The sequence below is a fragment of the Paroedura picta genome, chromosome 4 (assembly GCF_049243985.1).
Source record: "Paroedura picta isolate Pp20150507F chromosome 4, Ppicta_v3.0, whole genome shotgun sequence".
NCBI classification, from domain to species: domain Eukaryota; kingdom Metazoa; phylum Chordata; class Lepidosauria; order Squamata; family Gekkonidae; genus Paroedura; species Paroedura picta.
Window position 1 is genome coordinate 116,120,797 of NC_135372.1, and position 16,111 is coordinate 116,136,907.

Consider the following 16,111-nt stretch of genomic DNA (forward strand, 5'->3'; position numbering starts at 1 on the left):
TCAGTCCCTCCCCTTTAGTCACTAAGCACAAACCACAGAAAAGCACGTTTGCTGAAGTATTTTCCCTTTATTTTTTTACACATTCATTCAGCCGAAAATCGGGCCCATGAGAGGGGGGGGGGGTTTCACTCGGAGGAAGCGTGGCAACGATCAAACGATCAAACAACAGCTCAAACACACCAGGCAGCTGGATGGGTCTCTCCGTTGCAACGAATCTACCCAGATTCATTGCTACGGGTCTGTTTTTTTTTAAAAAAAACCTTTCTTAAAGGGAAAGGGGCTGTTTGGGAGCATGCTAACGGCTGCCCATTGGCTGCTTGACGGCCAGGGGCGGGACAGCTTGGCAATAGCGCTTCCTTTCTAGCGATTTCTGCCGAGACCGGAAGCCTGTGGGAAACGCTACAAAACGCAACTGGATTCCACCACAAAGGCAGGTATGCATAACGACGAATTCCACTACTTTAAATGGCGATTTTTCATTCAGTGACCAATTTGCAACTAAGATCCCGGTGCGTAAAGCCCCTAGGTTGAGAATTTCCTTGAGATTTGGTGGTGGAGCCTGGGGATGATGGGGTTTGTGGAAGGGAAGGTCCTCAGCGGAGCATCATGCAATAGAGAAGGGGTAGTCAACCTGTGGTCCTCCAGATGTCCATGGACTACAATCCCCATGAGCCTCTGCCAGTGTTTGCTGGCAGGGGCTCATGGGAATTGTAGTCCATGAACATCTGGAGGATCACAGGTTGACTACCCCTGCAAAAGAGGACCCTCCTCAGACCAGTAATTTTTCTCCTTCAGAATTAATCTCTTTATTGGGAGATCAGTTGGAATTCCAGATTACCAGGCCCCACCTGGAGGTTGGCAACCCTACATCCCTGGCCCTAATGACGTCAGATACCTCAACCTACATGGTTCCACATCTATTTTTCCCAGGCAGCATAGAAAGCAGTGTCAAGGTGTATTTCCCCCCATTAAAACATTAGATCCCAGCTTTCCTCTTGGTTCAAAGCAAGTAATAGTTAAAACAGTAATAGTTAAAATATCCACGGCTACACCCAAAGATAAAGAAAGCCACCTTTCGTAACTGAAGAGTCAAATGCATCAAATGATATCCAAATTCCAAGCTAGAGATCAATAAACAATGAGAATAAGAAAGTCTGTTTATATAACAAAAAAGATGCCATTTAATATGACTGATTATTGGCATGTTAATTAATTATCCAGAAAGTTTCCACAACAGGAACGTTGGTTGTTTTGAGGCCTTTGCAGACAGCCTCGCAGTGTGTGATAAAGAAATACAGGAGTGCTCTACGAGTTCACTGGCATAAATCTGCCCAAGGATTATTGAAAACGATTCACTTCTATCATTTCCCTTTCTGTAAAGCATCTCTAAGAAGCCCTGTAGTCCCATAAAAACCTTGTTGTGCCATTCCCTTTGCATAGTTATGGTTATTTTAGCAACCCACCTACCCTTCCAAAAACATGCATTTACAGATTTCATTTTCTTTCTAAAAGAATCATCTTTGCCTCTGGATCCGTAGGCTGCAGATAAAACATTAGAAAGGAAAGAGTTACAAAGGGCACACATCAGTCTTCTGTTTTACAAAACTTCAGCCTCCACCACTTATTTTGGCAAAACAGCAATCTCTAGAAGACTTCCTGTCATGTGAGGTTCTTCCATAACACAAAATCTTCTTCAGCAAATTTTCCTTGCAGAGTTCAAGAAATAAACTTTTTTTCACCAGAAGTGGCTAGGGCATTCCTAATTCTGACTTGAGGGTGGAAGCAGTTCTTCTACAAACAAATTCAGGTTGACAAAGACTGTGCCCTTTGTTTTGAAGAAGGCCCAGCTGCATTTTGCACATAATTCTTTTTTTCCTGACACAGACTTGTTCTGATAAGAACTCAAAGATCCATGTAAAGTTTTTAAATATATGGGATATGAAGTAAGGAGCATTGCCACCAATTAAATATAGTGGTTAGAGTGCCACGCTTGGAAATGGGAAACTCAGGTTCAAAATCCCACTCTGCAATGGAAGTTTGCTGGCCAACCTTGGGCTAATCATACTCTCAACATAACGTGCCTCACAGGGCTGTTATGAGGATAAAATGGGGAGGAAGAGAATGATCAAAGCAGCTTTGGGTCCCCATCGGGTTGAAACACTAGGGTGTGAATGAATGAATAATCCAGACGCATCAGGTGACACCCTACAAAAGAATACCTTTTAAAATGTTTTCAGGGTCTACAAGCTCAGAAGACACTCATACAATCACAGTTGTATAGTTTCCAGGAGCCAAAAACCTAGTATCTTCGGAAAATACGAACTGTAAAACCCCCAGAGAACTAGCTCCAGAGCGTCATGTGGTTAAGTGCAACAGAGCAGAGAAAGTCCAGCTACATTCAATATGCAGCACTCTGCTTCCTCCGTCAGGCCCAATTTCAAGTGTAACAGGTCTATTTGCTCTCTCTTCCAGAGCAAGCTGACTTCGTACATTGGATACGGAAGGAATACTCTTTCCCCTTGAGCAGTTTTATGCACTTTGTGGCTGTTTGAAAGGACTTAGCTCTACCCTTGCTACATGTTATTTTGAATCCACTGGAAGATCAAGGATGTTATGTGAATCCACAGAGGAAATTAGATTCTGAGTTGCAGGCATCTTCCTTTGTACAAGAATACAGAGCGGCCTCATGTCTTATGAAGTAAAAACATGAATTTTTTTATCCTTTAAAAAATAATAAAAATCCACAGCCTTTAGTATTTATACATTCTATTATTTCAGGGAGACTTGAGCATGCCTAACAATGCTCTTGACAGCAGCAAATGGCTTTGTGGAGAATTTGTAGGGAGGGGGAGGGAAACAGATGTATTTCATAGATTATTTCACCAAGAACTACCTCACATATTCTAGAACTAATTCAACAGCCACCAAAAAAAAGTCACCTGAAGGCAGCACTTTTTAAAAGTCAGAGAGAAAGACCTCCTCCTAACATCCTCTGGTAACCCATCACATCACTTTATAACAATGGCCATAAAGGCCCATAAATGGGCTGCAGATGAAAAGCACATCCTATGGGATAACCATGGAGTGATGGGAGGAACAAAGCTGGTACACTGATAAATACCAGGACAGGTTTCAGATATGTGGGCCCCAAGTGGTACTGTGATTTAAAGGTAAAAAGAAGAGGGAGAAAATGATGTAACCAAAAATAAAACCACCTGTGGTATCAATTTATGCATAGAAGAGAACAGGCCTATACAAAACTGGCACCTACAGCAGACCGGTATTGGCCAGGTTTGTTATCACCACAAGAAAGCTGATTTGGCCAGGTTTGTTATTGCCATTAGAAAGCTGATTTTTCTCCCCTTGCCTAATCCACAAAGTACATTCTGTCAGCCTCAGCTCCACAAGTGAATGAGAAGAACTGAAGTCGTCTTAGTGATTCTGGGGTCTGGGGCAAAAGTCCAAGATGGAGCCCCAGAATCTCTGTCACTTCCCCCCCCCCCGCAGGATCCCACCATCATCATTCTGGCCTGGGACAAGCAAGGAGCAACTTTCAGTCCATATAAAGCAAATGGGAACCATCACTGGAAGCCAGCTGCCCAAGCCCTGAAGGATTTAAAAGTTAGGGATGCCAGTCCCCAGGTGTGATCCCCTGGAATTATAGCACATCTCAGACTAAAGTGATCCCCTAGAGAAGATGGCTGCTTTAGAGGTGGACTCCATAGTATTATACTCCAGTGAAGTCCGTCCACACCACAAACACTATCCACTCCCAGCTCCACCCCCAAAGTCTTTATTATTATAATTATTGTATTTATACCCCGCCTCCCCCCAAAGGCTTGAGGCAGCTTACATAACCCCGTCCCCTAAAACCATAAAATAACAATAAGATCCAATAAATTTATAACAACGATGGCTTAATCTTACTCATTTGGTCTCCGCATCCTCAACTACAGGAGGGGGGGTGACACTCTCTACCGCCAGTTTGTGGGGGGGGGGCTGATCTTCTTACCGCCCGTCTCCAGGCATTTCCCAACCCAGAGCTGACAAGAAGAGTTATTTTTTATACCCTGATTTTTACTACTCAAAGGAGTCAAGCAGCTTACAATCACCTTCCCTTCTTCCCTCCACAACAGATATCCTGCGAGGTAGGTGGGGCTGAGAGAAACTCTAACAGGATTGTGACTAGCCCAAGGACACCCAGCTGGCTGTGTATGGAGGAGTGGGGAATCAAATCTGGCCCCCAGATTAGAAGCTGCCACTGTTATCCACTACACCAAGCTGGCTTTCTAGTGGGTTCAAATGGTTGAACCTGCTCTTTCTCTTCTCCCCCAACCCAGTGAGGGCCAGGTCATGGGTGATAACTCTCCCATTCCCAGCATGGGGTCTAGAGCATCTGACTTTGTTTTCATTGGCTAAGATGGGCCCTGAGAAGGACTCTCTGCTGGACAAAAAAACTCTTTGTCTGGATTCAGGTTTGGCATTAATTTTTCCAAGACATACCCTTATCCCAAGAACAATCCTATGAGATAACTCAAACACAGAACATTCAAAGCAAAACGGGCAAAGATGAAATTCCCTATGCCTCTAAATTCCATCAAGCTAAGTCTGAAGTAAAATACAGAGATCTCAGCAAAAATGAGGCCATTTCTTAAAACGAATTCTAAAATACATATGGGATCTTTTAAAATTGCTATTTCAAAGAACAGGAATCCCAAAAAGGGGGGGGGGTGCTATATCATTATGGGGTTTCTCCATAGCAACGCGGCAGTGTTGATTTTTTATTAAAAATGCATCTGTGTTGTGGCTTTACTGCATAGCAATGCGGAAGTGCTTTTTAAAAATTAATTTTGGGGATAGGAGAAAATTTAAATCCATTACAGCATAGCTTGTTGGCTTGCTGTGATTAGTGGAATGCTGTGATTGACAAGCCAAGAAGCAGAGGGAAAAGTTCAGCTTGTTTTCCCTTGCAGCCTCCTCAGGAGGCAAAAAGTTGTGACAGGGCAGAGTGAAAACTCGGGTGCGATCTTCCTGTGCAGAGGGCTGCAAATGTGAGATTTACCATCCCACATTTGCAAGCAGGAAGCCACTTGCATTTTGCCCCTCCGTGTGTCGTGGTTCGGTCCTTGGTGGCTTGGGAACCGGACCGAACCCCGCCATCAGAGGCGCCCGCGATCACGGAAGTAGGGCATGGTGATCATAGGCAAGCCGGCAGCTGGGCGCCCCACCCGATCGTTGAGGTGGCAATGGCCGCTAAAGAACCTCAATGTCCCCCTCCACCTTTTGACAAGGGCCCGGAGATGGCCCTTTGTTCCAGGAAAATGGGCCATCAGGAACCCCGGAAAACCTCGCATATGTGCATGAGTCATGATTGTATCAGCATGTTCCCTCCGCAAGTACTGGGTGGGGCAATACAGCCTAAGGAGGTGGGTTTTGTATAAAAGGGAGCTTCCACCTGGAGTTCGGTGGAAGCTCTTACTCCATACCAGCGGACTCCACGTTGCTGAAATAAAGCTTGTTCCTGTTGTATCGTTCACCAGGCCTGGCGTGACGTTTTCTTCAAAGGGGCACCCTGTTTTTTCAGTTAGCAAGCGGGTCCCCGACATCGTAAGAGCTTCCCACCGAACTCCAGGGTCGGCATCGCATCCGAGCGCTTATCGGGACGGATCCAGAGATGGCGTTTTCAAGCAACGGGGCGGTCTCGACCCCCACGAACCCCGGGAACATGAGTTTAATGTCCCCGGGAGATTTCCTCCGAAAATCGGGGGGCCAGGAGCAGCTGTCCGGGACCCCGAGACCTTCGGCAGCGGCGGCCAAGGGAAGGCGCCGGGCCATGGGGTTCCCAAGCACGGCGGGGAGCGCGCCGAGGTCTGGGGGGTTGGCCCCAACCTGGGACACCCAGCTGAGGCAGGCGCTTCGCCCGGTAGGACCTGAGGAATCCCTAGAGGACCTGCGGCGGGCCATGGCGGACTTGGCCAGGCGCTTGCAGGCAGCTGAAGCCCGTGAGCAAGCTCGGGCCGGGCCCGGAGGGACTGGTAATACAACGGCGGAGGGGATCGCGTCGAGTGAGGACGTCTCCAGCGACGAGGACGAGCCCGGCACTGGTGAGCGGGCCCCGGACCCCGACCCGGAGCAGTTTTCAGTCCCGAGTAGGCGAGACGGCCAGCGGAGAGGCGAGACAGCAGAGGATCTCGGGGGAGCGGGGGAGCCGACGGGGCGGCGAGAGCCGGACCAACGCAGGAGCGACGTGCAAGGCAGGGAGCGGCACGGCGTCGTTGGGCAAGTTGGTAGCCGGTGGAGCGGAGCAGGACGAGACGGCGGACGCCGAGAATCCCGGATCCGGAGGGGGTCGGACTACTCTCCAAAACGTTCCCCCCCAGAGCTTAAGGCGCGTTTCGACGGGACGCCGGACGACCTCCCGCAGTTCCTCCTCCACGCGCTGACGCATGCCCGGAGGTATGGAGACCGGTATGAGGACTCCGAGGACTTGGTCTGGGGGGTGGCCTCGTGTCTCCAGGGCAAGGCGGGTCAGTGGTACCTAGGGTTGGCCGAGCGCGGCGACCCGGCAACTCGGGACCTGCAGGACTTCGTGGTCGCGCTCCGCCGACGATTCCAGGACCCCCAGGCTGAGGACAAGGCAAAGAGTCGGATCAAGGGACTTCGACAGGGTACTAGGGGGGTTATGGACTATATAGACATTTTCCGGAGGGAAGCAGGCAAGGTGTTCTCCTGGAACGAGGAGACCCAAATCGAGTACTTCCGGGAGGGCCTTAACCCGAAGCTCAGGGAATGGGCCGTGATCAAGGGGACGGAAGAAGATCTGTCTACACTGGAGGGGTGGTGTTTTGTGGTCGCCAAGCTGGAAGCCAGCCTGGGTTGGGCCGCCGCACCCCCCCGGGAGGCCAAAGGCGGGTCAGCCGAGGCGCCGAGACCGGGCCCCGACAACTCTCGCCCCAAACGACCCCCGAACCCCGAGCGGGAAAGGAGACGCCGGGAAGGTCTGTGCCTGAAATGCGGGGGGTCAGGACATTTCGCAGCAGCGTGCCAACGGCAAGGGGGGGAGGACCGCGGGCTCTCCCAGGGGGGAGGTGCGACACGCCCCCAGCAGGCACGCCGGGCGGAGGACCTCCGCAACGAACCGGGAAGCGCCCAGGCGACGGGAAACGGCCAGGACCTGCTGTAGACGGCGCCGGGCAGCAGGTCCCGCGGTGCGAGGGAAAACCCCTACAGCATGAGGCGCGACCTCCGAACGTGGTAATTTTAGAGCTCCGGAACCCGGAGAACGGACTAAGTTGGGTGGGGGAGGCTCTTTTGGACTCTGGATGCGACCACAGCATGGTCCACCCCCAGATAGCCCAGGCTTTGGGGCTACCGAAGCGCATTCGGAAGGTTCCCCTGGTTTTCGTCCAGATGGACGGCAGCCCGATTCAGGGGGGACCTTTCGGGGAGGAGGTGGGTCCTATCGCCATCCACATAGGGGACCACCAAGAGCTGCGGTGGCTGATCCAGGTCCCCGTAGCGGGATATCGGGCGGTGTTGGGCCTGGATTGGCTGAAGGAACACAACCCCGTGGTGGACTGGCGGGCGGGGACCCTGAAGTTCGACTTGACGGTGGGTGCACGGCATCGGGTCCCCCACGAGAATTCCAGCCACAAGAGGACGGCGGCGCGTCCCAGGGGAGCGGCGGCGGCGCAGCAGGAGATACCAGAGCCCGAGGTCCCGCCAGAGTACCGAGACCTCGCAGCCGTTTTCAGCGAGCGGGAAGCGGACGAGCTACCCCCACACCGCCGCACGGACTGCGCTATCAACATCCCAGAGGGGGCGGTACTACCCAAAGGGCGCATCTACAAGATGAGTGAGGGTGAGCTCAAGGACCTCCGGGAGTTTTTGGGTAAAAATCTGGCCCGAGGTTTCATCCGGCCCGCTTCCAGTCCCATGGGAGCTCCAGTCTTGTTCGTCCGGAAAAAGGATGGGTCCCGACGGCTGTGCCAGGACTACCGGGGCCTCAACGCCATCGCAGCGGGGAACGCTTACCCCCTCCCGCTGATCCCGGATTTGCTGGCCCGGCTGGGCAAAGGGACTCTGTTCACTAAGCTGGACCTAAGGGAGGCGTACTACCGGGTACGCATCCGGGAGGGGGATGAGTGGAAAACAGCGTTTAACTGTCAATTGGGACAATTCGAATTTAAAGTGATGCCGTTCGGTTTAAGCGGGGCACCTGGGGTTTTCATGAGTCTAATTAATGAGGTGTTGCAGGACCTTCTGTTTCAGGGGGTGGTTGTTTATTTGGATGACGTCCTGATCTACAGCCAAGATCCCCAAGAGCACGTGACCCTGGTGAGGGAGGTGTTAAAGCGCCTGCTGGCAAACCACCTATACGTGAAGCTGGCTAAGTGCGAATTCCACCGTCCCTCCCTGGACTATTTGGGCTACCGCATCTCAGCCCAGGGCATAGCTATGGACCCCGAGAAGGTGCAGGCGGTGCTGGCCTGGGAAAGGCCCCGCACCCGGAAACAGCTACAAAGCTTCCTGGGGTTTGCTAACTTTTTTAGAGGCTTCATCCCCAGATACTCCTCCGTAGTGGCTCCCCTCACGGACTTGCTAGGTACCAAGGGGAGAGGTCCTCGCGCCACGCGGCCCAGCGCAGCGCTCGGCTGGAATGAGAAATCGGAGGCAGCGTTCCTGGCCCTCAAGCAAGCTTTCGCGTCTGAGCCCACGCTACTGCACGTCGACCCAACCCAGCCGATGGTGGTACAAGTCGACGCCAGCGACGCAGCAGCCGGGGCGGTTCTCCTGCAGCGAGACAAGGCGGGACAGCTGAGGCCGGCGGCCTACCTCTCACGAAAATTCGCCGAAACGGAGCGGAACTGGTCTACCTGGGAGAAGGAGGCGTTTGCGATTAAGTTCGCCCTCACCGAATGGCGGCATTGGCTGGAGGAAACAGAGGAGCCGTTCGAGGTCTGGACAGATCACAAGAATCTGGAGGCGCTCCGGCAACCGCGATCCCTGAACGCCAAGCAGATGAGGTGGGCGGAGTTCTTTTCGCGGTACAATTTCAAGCTTGGTCACATCCCCGGCAAAGAGAATTTCCTCGCGGACGCCCTCTCCCGTCTGCCGCATTATGGGGAGGGGTACGCTCCCTGCACCAGGTCCGTGTTTGGTGAGGAGCAGCTGGGACGGGGGGTCGTCACTAGGCGTCGGGCCAGGGAGGAATGGGAGCCCGACCCGGCGACCGCCCCGCTCCGAGACCGCCTTGTGGCAGCCTACGGGACAGACGAGGAGCTGGCTGAGCTCCGGGACTCTTTGATTTTGGACTCCGGTCTCTGGCGGAGGGGGGAGGCTGTCTACGTCCCGGAAGGGCTACGACGGGAAGCCCTCAGCCTCTGCCACGATGCTAAGACCGCCGGGCACTTCGGTTTCGTAAAATCCTGGAAGTTGGCCCGGCGGCGGTTTTGGTGGCCCAGTCTGCGGCGGGACACAAAAGCTTACGTCAGTGGTTGTCCTGTCTGCCTGACCTGCAAGCCGGGGGTTGGCAAGCCGAAAGGTCTGCTGCACCCGCTCGAGGTCCCGGCCCGGCCGTGGTCAGTGATCTCCATGGACTTTATAACAGACTTGCCTCCCAGCAAGGGGAAAACGGTGATCTGGGTGGTGGTAGATCTATTTTCCAAACAGGCCCATTTCATTCCTTGCGCCAGTGTCCCCAGTGCTTCACAGTTGGCTCAGATGTTCCTGGATCACGTGTTCCGACTGCACGGGCTGCCGGACAAGGTGATTTCCGATCGGGGCTCACAATTCGTGTCCCGGTTTTGGCAAGCTTTCCTGCGCCTGTTAGACATCGAGCAAGGGCTGAGCTCCGCTTACCACCCCCAGACGGACGGGCAGACCGAGCGGGTTAATCAAGTACTGGAGCAGTACTTGCGGTGTTTCGGTTCCTATCATCAAGACACCTGGGTGCCCCTGCTCCCCCTGGCCGAGTTCGCGTACAACAACGCAGACCACAGCAGCACGGAGATGTCGCCTTTTGCCGTCGTCTACGGGACAGACCTGAGACACTTCCCGGAGCTTGGAGAGGTCCCCGCCCGGGAATCGGCCGACCTTCGCGAGTGGGGGAAGCGTGCCGGGAGCTGCTGGAAGTCGCTGCAGGAGCAGCTCCACAAAGTCAAGGCAGCGCAGAAAGAGGACGCCGACCGGAAGAGACGACCAGCTGAGGAGATCCGACCGGGGGATCGAGTTTACCTTTCCACCCGGAACCTACGGTTGAATTTGCCCAGCAAGAAGCTAGGCCCTCGGTTTTTGGGGCCTTTCGAGGTCTTGGCCCCGATCAACGAAGTTTCGGTCAAGCTCAAGCTCCCCAAGAACCTCCGGCACATCCATCCCGTCTTTCACGTGAGCCTTCTAAAAAAAACTCCGGACGGTGACGTTTGGCACCCCGTGTTTTCCCCGCCAGCGCCCGAGGTCCTGCCGGGGGGGGAGCACCACGAGGTGGCGGATATCCTGGACTCTAGACTCCACAGGGGGAAGTTGCAGTACCTCGTGGAATGGAAGGACTTCGCTTTGGGGGACCGGGAATGGGTCTGGGCAGCGGACGTCCTTGCGCCCCGACTCACTGAACGTTTCCACAAGCGGTATCCTGGCCGTCCCGGGGGGTTGGAGAATGGACCTTTGGGGGGGCAGAATGTCGTGGTTCGGTCCTTGGTGGCTTGGGAACCGGACCGAACCCCGCCATCAGAGGCGCCCGCGATCACGGAAGTAGGGCATGGTGATCATAGGCAAGCCGGCAGCTGGGCGCCCCACCCGATCGTTGAGGTGGCAATGGCCGCTAAAGAACCTCAATGTCCCCCTCCACCTTTTGACAAGGGCCCGGAGATGGCCCTTTGTTCCAGGAAAATGGGCCATCAGGAACCCCGGAAAACCTCGCATATGTGCATGAGTCATGATTGTATCAGCATGTTCCCTCCGCAAGTACTGGGTGGGGCAATACAGCCTAAGGAGGTGGGTTTTGTATAAAAGGGAGCTTCCACCTGGAGTTCGGTGGAAGCTCTTACTCCATACCAGCGGACTCCACGTTGCTGAAATAAAGCTTGTTCCTGTTGTATCGTTCACCAGGCCTGGCGTGACGTTTTCTTCAAAGGGGCACCCTGTTTTTTCAGTTAGCAAGCGGGTCCCCGACATCGTGCAGATTTGGTCATAGATTTGGAAGGTACCTCCTGGATTGTCTAGTCCAACCCACTGCAGAATGCAGGGACTCACAACTACCTGCCCACCCACAGTGACCCCAATTTCATGCCCAAGTGATCCCTTCACCAAAAACCTCCGGAATCCAGCCTGGTCTGGAGGAAACTCACCTACCATCCCACAGTGGTGATCAGCAATTCCCTGGGTATGCAAGGAAGGGCCATAAGAAACAAAGACTGGCACATCCCTGCCTGCCCACCCACTAACAATCTGCCAATGTTCATAAAATCAGCATTTCTGTTAGATGGCTATCTAGCCTCTGCTTAAGAACTTCCAAAGAAGAACTCACCACCTCCCGAGGAAGCCTGTTCCACTGAGGAACCGCTCTAATTGTCAGGAACTTCTTCCGCATGGTTAGCCAATTATTTTCAGCCCATTGGTTCTGGTCCAACCCTCTGGGGCAACAGAAAACAACTCTCTCCATCTTCCATATGACAGCCCTTCAAGTACTTGAAGGTGGTTATCATATCACCTCTTAGTTATCTTCTCTCCAGCCTAAACAGACCAAACACCCTCAACCTTTCCTCATACGACTTGGTGTCCAAACCCTTTACCATCTTTGTAGCCCTCCTCTAGACATGCTCCAGTTTCTCTACATCTTTCTTCAGCCCAAAACGGAACACAGTACTCCAAGTAAGGTCTAAACAGAGCAGCGTAAAGTGGTAATATCACCTTGCGTGATCTGGATACTATACTTCTTTTAATACAGCTCCAAATCCCATTTGCCTTTTTAGCTACTGAGTCATACTGCTGACTCTTGTTCAGTGTATGATCTACTAAGACCCCCAGATCCTTTTCACACGTACTAGTGCCAAGACAATTGTCATCCATCCTATAATGATGCATTTGATTTTTCCTTCCTAAATGCAAAACTTTACATTTTTCACTATGAAAATTCATTTTAGCCCAGTCTTCTAGCCTCTTAAGATCATCCCGTATCCTGATTCTGTCTTCTGGTGTGTTTGCAACCCCTCTCAGGTTAGTATCATCTGCAGATTTAATAAGCACCCCCTCTATTCCTTCATCCAAATCATTTATGAATATGTTGAACAACACAGGACCCAGGAGAGATCCCTGAGGCACTCCACTTGTCACTCCTCCCCAAGAAATGACGAACCATTTACAAGCACCCTTTGGGCGATCTGTAGACCAGCTCTAGATCCACCTAACAGTAATAGGATCCATATCACATTTTACCAACTTGCCAATAAGAATATAATGTGGAACCTTTTCAAAAGCCTTACTGAAATCAAAGTAAAAGATGTCCACAGCATTCCTCTGACTTAGCAAGCTAGAAGCTTTCTCAAAAAAAGAGATAAGGTTAGTCTGACATTACTTGTTCTAGAGAAAGTCATTTTCTAAAACCATTATCCCTGTACATCCCCCCCCCTCCCCAATTCCATGTCAGGGGATCCATTCACAGATTTCCAGTATCACTGAGCTGTCATTCTCTTTAAGTCCATTTGGTATTAAATCCCAGATGCACTTGTGCGGTGTAATTATATCTCAATAAATTGCAGCTCAACATGTGATCTGCTTCCACAGAAAGCACTTTAATGTGAGGATGTATTAGGGAAGCTTCCTTTGTGATGCTTGAGCAATAGCCGCTCTCCCTCACATGCAAGCCATTGCTCGATTTAGTCATCGCTGTCTGATGGACTAGATTGTGTGGCAGTTCCCACTCAGGTCGCTTAGCCACAGCAGGGTTCTAAGCAGAGTAACATACAACATTCTAAGCACATTGACTTCAACTGACTCTGAAGGGTGTAACTGTGCTTAGGACTGCACTGTTGATGAGTTAACACTGCTCATTGTTTCTGTGTCTGAATTTACTAACAGTAATAATATATTAAATAAGAATGGTTTTATTAATGACCTCTCCAGGGCCTTCTGGTGACATGTGAACAAAAATCTCTTTGTTTGAAGAAGAGCGAAGTGGAAAGTCCTGTAGGGTCATGGATAATTAGGGCTTTCAATACACTGGCAAGTATCAGGCAATTTTTATATCTCATCCTTTTATAGTGCCATGCAAGCTAATATACCCTTAATAAAAGAGAGCTCAGAGGAAGGCCATGTCCTAGCCGTTTGAACTGCAAGTAATAACATTCGTTTCCAAAGCAGACAAAAATGAGGAACCAAACACTTCATCTTTTCCTTTTTTTTCTTTTTCTCCTTCTTCCAACAATGATTTGTTGGGTAGCCAGGATGCCCTTCTCTGTGCTGCTCTTTCCATTGTTGCCACTGCTCTTATTTTACACTACGTTTTCTCTGTGCTTTCTTTCGGAGGCATGGAAATATTCCAGCTTTCATAAATTACCTGAGGTGTTTCTTATTTTCTCACTGTTCCTTACAGATTGCCTTCTTGCAGTTTTGCAAAATTCAAAACCGCCGTTGCAATATGTCTTTCATTAGGAGGAGCCAGAGGGGCGGGGGGAAACACTGGGCGTCTTGTCCTAATGGTCTCCCAGCAGTGGCACCCTGCCTGTGCCCCTCCCCCAAGTGTAGGAATTGAACTGACAAGGCAGCAATTTCTCTTGATGTGCTCCCAAGCACCATTTTAATAACATATGCTGATGGGTAAACCTTGAGAAAGGGGAACTGCTTCCTTGTGGAGCTAGATATTTTAATTACTACCTACTTGGTTCAGACAAGTTACTTTCATTTACCTAGGAGGAGGAGGGTAGCAATTGGAACTGCTTGCTCATTAGAATCAATGTCACAGTTCTTGAAACCCCCATGTGTTTCTTCCTTCTAATGTTCTCCTGGTTGAGCAAGCGAGTTCGTAAAGTCAGTTTTAATTAAAGTGCGTAAATCTGGTTGCAGCTGCGCACCTAATGAGAGGACTAAAGGGTCACTGACAAATGTTTGCATGAGCTCTTACCCTTGTTTCCCCAAGAAACTGGTGGGCATCTTTAATCCTTCCCACACTTAATGGATGTTGTTCTTTTCATTGTGAAGCAGTCTTTTTTTGTTGCTTTTATATTAGGGGTAAGGTAGGAATACTTATTAAGAAACAAAATTAAAGTACGGCATTACTGTCTGTTTGCAGTTAACATAAGCAGTAAAAAAGCCCTGTAGCATTTATGCATCAGTAAAGTAACCACACTGACTTATCATACACAATTTAGCCACATCAAGTTTCCTCTTCCTTCCAGGTTTGGTTCCTACATTTCCCTAAAATAAAACACAGACAAAAGGTTGAAAGATCCAGAATTTGATCACACCAAGTCCCAGTTCAGGTTGGGAATGCATAGAGAAGGGTTTAATTTTATCATCCCTCACCACAAGGGAGCATGCATGAGGGAAATTTATTTCTGTCATGCCACGTAAATTCCATCTTGGTTTTTATTTATTTGGAGTATTCACATGTTGACTTTCTGCCTTCACAGGGAGGTAACAGTTCAAAAGTTTTAAAAACTATTTTAAAACATTTTAATACGATTTTTCAATTCAATTCAGGGTTTCCAAAGGGATGAACATTTCAAACCATAATACAGTATTTAAAACACAAATATTGATATCATATTTTAAATAAATAGAACATATAAACTCCCAAAATGTCATTAAATCGTAATATGTATACCACATGGACAATATTTATGCCATTTGAGCCCCATTTTTATGCCATTTATTTGTTGTACATAATTTATACACATATGGCACGAGGAAAAAGCAGTGCAAAAACAGACTTTCTCCCAAATAAAAGATATTCAATTCAATCCAGATTGTTTTAAAAATTGGTCTCACTCTCACTCCTTATGTATTAAAATATATCTGTATTTTCAAACACAAGGATTAATGCTTTTCTAGAATATTCTACCATACAAAGCAGTTCTCAGAGTCACAGATCATCTCGTATTAGTTTCATTTCTGACCTAAAAGTCTACGGTTCTTTTCTGTGCGTTTTGAAACCATCTCAAAAACCGCAGCACAGCTCTGGGAGGTCTGCTATCTTAGTGGCCTTTTGCATAAGTTCTTATCACAGTACTCTTGCCTCTGATCCCAGCTTGGTGACAATGTTCTCTTAAAGATTGGAACAGTTAACCCTACCCATGTAGCTGATGGCTTTTAAATGTCACAGAACTGCTGTGGGATGAACCCATGCAATTAACACAAAGAACTTGAACAAGACAAAGTAAGAATCCTTCATGGAAAAGACCATTTCACAGAGCCTTTTGTGTGTGTGTGTGTGTGTGTGTGCGCGCGCGCGGGGGTTGTTTGTTGTTTTCCTTTATTCTCATGAAGGCTTGGTCCCCCAAGGGAACAGTGGATATATGTAACTACACTGCATATTATGGCAAGGTTGTTTATCAATGTATATACTATTTGTGTTTTTTGAAGTCGTTTGGAGAGCCCCCTGTGGTTAAAAGTTTAATTTTGTATATTTGTAGTGCTCCTATTGTACATAAGTGAAGAGTGAAGTGTTTGAAAACAAAGCCTTAAGAAGAAGCGGTGAACTGTAGACATTTAAAAGTATTAGAATTATGAGACACATGAGAATACACTCAACCACAGAGAGGGCTTCTACAAGTCTGGCATTTTGAGGAATATTTTAATTGGGGGGCTCAAATAAATATATTTGGATACTTTTCATTAGTGTGGGAGGCTGGAGCCTCTCCATTCGTATTGTTTACCACCTTATAGTTCCCATTATTACATTTAAATATTAGACCACTGAAGAAGACCCTAAGGGGGTTAAAACACATTTGGTTATTTGGTAATTTATCCATGTGTCAAAATGTTTTGGTTTTGTGTGAGTGTAATATATATTGATGTTTTCAAATTTTATATGTGCACATGTATTGTTGTAAATATTTGCATTTTAATTTTGCATTAGCTCTTTACCACTGATGTAAGTGCTAGTGAAAAGAAATTT

The 16,111-nt window shown here is 49.3% G+C and overlaps 1 long non-coding RNA gene across 1 annotated transcript in view; it reads right to left on the reverse strand.

Annotated features, from left to right (window-relative positions):
- The window catches only part of LOC143836862 (uncharacterized), a 79,434-nt gene that overhangs the window by 62,883 nt on the left and 440 nt on the right, over positions 1 to 16,111 (reverse strand). The window lies entirely within an intron of this gene.